This window comes from Marmota monax, unplaced genomic scaffold (assembly GCF_021218885.2).
Source record: "Marmota monax isolate L192 unplaced genomic scaffold, Marmota_monax_Labrador192_F-V1.1 WCK01_AAM20220418_F8-fsc00066, whole genome shotgun sequence".
NCBI classification, from domain to species: domain Eukaryota; kingdom Metazoa; phylum Chordata; class Mammalia; order Rodentia; family Sciuridae; genus Marmota; species Marmota monax.
This window is the reverse complement of record NW_026692805.1, coordinates 1595-4257: the sequence shown is the minus strand read 5'-3', so window position 1 is coordinate 4257 and position 2663 is coordinate 1595. Positions and strand designations below refer to the sequence as shown.

General features: G+C 38.0%; 1 pseudogene; it reads right to left on the bottom strand.

Annotated features, from left to right (window-relative positions):
* Positions 1–608: 608 nt before the first annotated feature.
* Positions 609–2245, bottom strand: LOC124095173 (probable dolichyl pyrophosphate Glc1Man9GlcNAc2 alpha-1,3-glucosyltransferase; annotated as a pseudogene).
* Positions 2246–2663: the final 418 nt, after the last annotated feature.

The window sequence follows — 2663 nt, the reverse complement described above, 5'->3', positions numbered from 1 at the left end:
CTCAAGTAATATGCTTGACCTGAGGAATCTCCATATTGATACCTTGATTTGAAGATTTGTATACTTTCTACATTGAAGCCTTGTGGAAAGCATTACTTTTTATTATCTTTGATTATAGTGTATTAATCCTACAAGTTTCTGCACAGTATTACCAGTTTCAAGTATAAATATCCACAGTGTCACCTAAGAGCAAGACAATTGTAGTGTATAAGTTATTCTTTTTTTTTGCAAAAATAAAAAAATGTCATTTTGTTTATGTTTCCTTTAGTAGAGGAGTCAAATTATCCTTTATATCCTGACAATGGTTGACGTAGTCTACAAATAATTATGCTGTTAATCAGACTCGGTTAGCTTTCAGTAAACATAGCAGTCTGAATGATCTCAGACAATTTTAACAGAGGAAGATGAGATTTTTTTTTCAGATGAATTTCACTGCTTATGGAGGGCAGTGGCTTCTTACCATGGTAACAATCAGGTTGCTAGGCTCGACAAGGCTAATGATGGAAGAATGATTCTCTAAACAGATCTACTAAAATGAATGGCTCATGCCACAAGCAAACTTTCTTCAAGTTCTGATTAATTTCCCATGAAATAATTGCTTTGCCTACTTCCAAGCAGTTCCTCTATTCATTGCTCCTTTGTCTTGCTGATAGGAGCACCAGTCAACAATGAAACATACAGTATGAACCAAGCATATGTGATGCCCACTGCACAATACACTGAAGTCAGTAACAAAGTGGAAAAAAAAAGAGCACTTCAGCTTCCAGGAGGTAAAAGGGAATACAAATTCACAGCAGACTTCCAGAATCCCCAAGCCGAGGAGGTAGAAAATTTCCATCCAATTAAAAAGAGGTTTTTCTTTTCTGAATAGAATCTTCAGTGAAGAAATACTATGGATGGTGAATAGTTACATGAGTAAGATTTTAATGGGAAGTTCTGGGGCAGTGAAGAGCAGAGGGAAGAGGGAATAATGTCCTGTTGTGGTCAGAATCAGAAAAATTGAAGCATCTCCTGCTTTTTCCACAGACAAAAGGATCATTGGGAGAATTTCTAGGAGTATGGCTTTTTCATGGACATGCCACTCAAACATGAAGGAGCTCAAAGCACAAAGAATTAAACATCAGAGAAAGCCTCTGGGTCCTTGGGATTTAAACCAATGACAGAAAATGGAGGGCAATATGGCAATCAGATTGCAGATGAGTGTTGCCAAGGGAGTCACTGAGGGAAGGACTGTATGTTGGAACTGCTGAACAAAATCACTTGCCATTGGGGCCTTAGGGATCTTGTTGGGATCAAGAAGTTTCAATTCCAAACCAATGACAGACAGAACTTTTTCCAAAGCATTGTATAAGGCCCAGATGTTTGAAGACGAGTATGCATGGCAGAGGCCCCTCTAGAAAGAAAAGAGTTGGGAAAAGACTTGAGGCAGCTGGTTTAATGCTAGGAAAGGACCCAATGAAAGAACAGAAACTAGGAAAACAATGAGTCCCAGAAAAAATAACATGGACAAAGCTAAAACTGTTCCATCAGACAGACCCATCTTGTTTATTTGCAGCAAAACAGTAAGAGTGTGGCAGGTATATACTGTAAGCTGGTGCTACATATAAGTAGATGTGCTTGAAATGTAAGAGAACAGCAAAGAAAAATGCTCCTTCCACATGCCTTTTCTGAAATAACCATGCAATGGAGAGCAACATTAATCCAAATAGGAATCCATTGTACTGGAAATGAATATCTGTAATACCAGTGGCTGAGGCAGGAGAACTGCAACTCTGAAGTCAGGCTGGGCAACTTAATTAATAAAGATAGCTGGATGTAGTGATATAATTCAATCTCATAGACAGCATACACAAAGAGTGCATCTATAAATATGACAGAAAATCTCTGGAAAACTAAGGTTCTGAAACTGCAGTAGTTGATAATATGAACATTAAGCATTACTTGATCAAAATATTTGGCAAAAAGTGACAGGATGTATTCAAATCATACAAAAAAAAGTGGGGTAAGCCGAGGTCCACTCTGAAGTTGCCTCATAATACCAATGTGATATTGGCAAAGAGTGAGTGATAGCAAGCCAGTTTTGGTGTACTTCAAAATCTGTAGAATGGTAGGTGGTAATGAGAAGGCATTTGAGGAGAGTCACCCAGATCGCCAAAGCAGAAAACCAATTGCCACTACCAGTTAGGGTTCCGAGCAACACCATTGCTGCAGCACCACACACTTTCCATGTATAAGTTATTCTTACCTGAGAACACCATCAAACCTAAGTACTTTGTATAAATCACAGACATGCAGAATGGAGGCTCTTAACAGTTTCCCATTTCTAGGAACATAACATCTTGAGCATTTATTAAAAAAATTATTCAATAATGTCTTTGTCAAACTCTCTAAGAGTTTTCTCTCAGTAGTCAAGTCATTTAGTGGACATGGATTGTTTGTCCTTATTTGATAAATGCTGTCCACACTCTTTATTGCTAAAGGAACATGTTCAATCTCAAGTAACACTATGAGTGCTAAGAGGGTCAATATAGTCTATAAAGCCTTGAATAACAGGGACTAAACTTTTGCTGATATTTTAACTGAGTCAGGCTCTTCTTTCCTCAGTAACATGCTTGTTGTTTGCCTATAGTGAGTCTGATCTGTATCAACCTGATCTGTGTAGG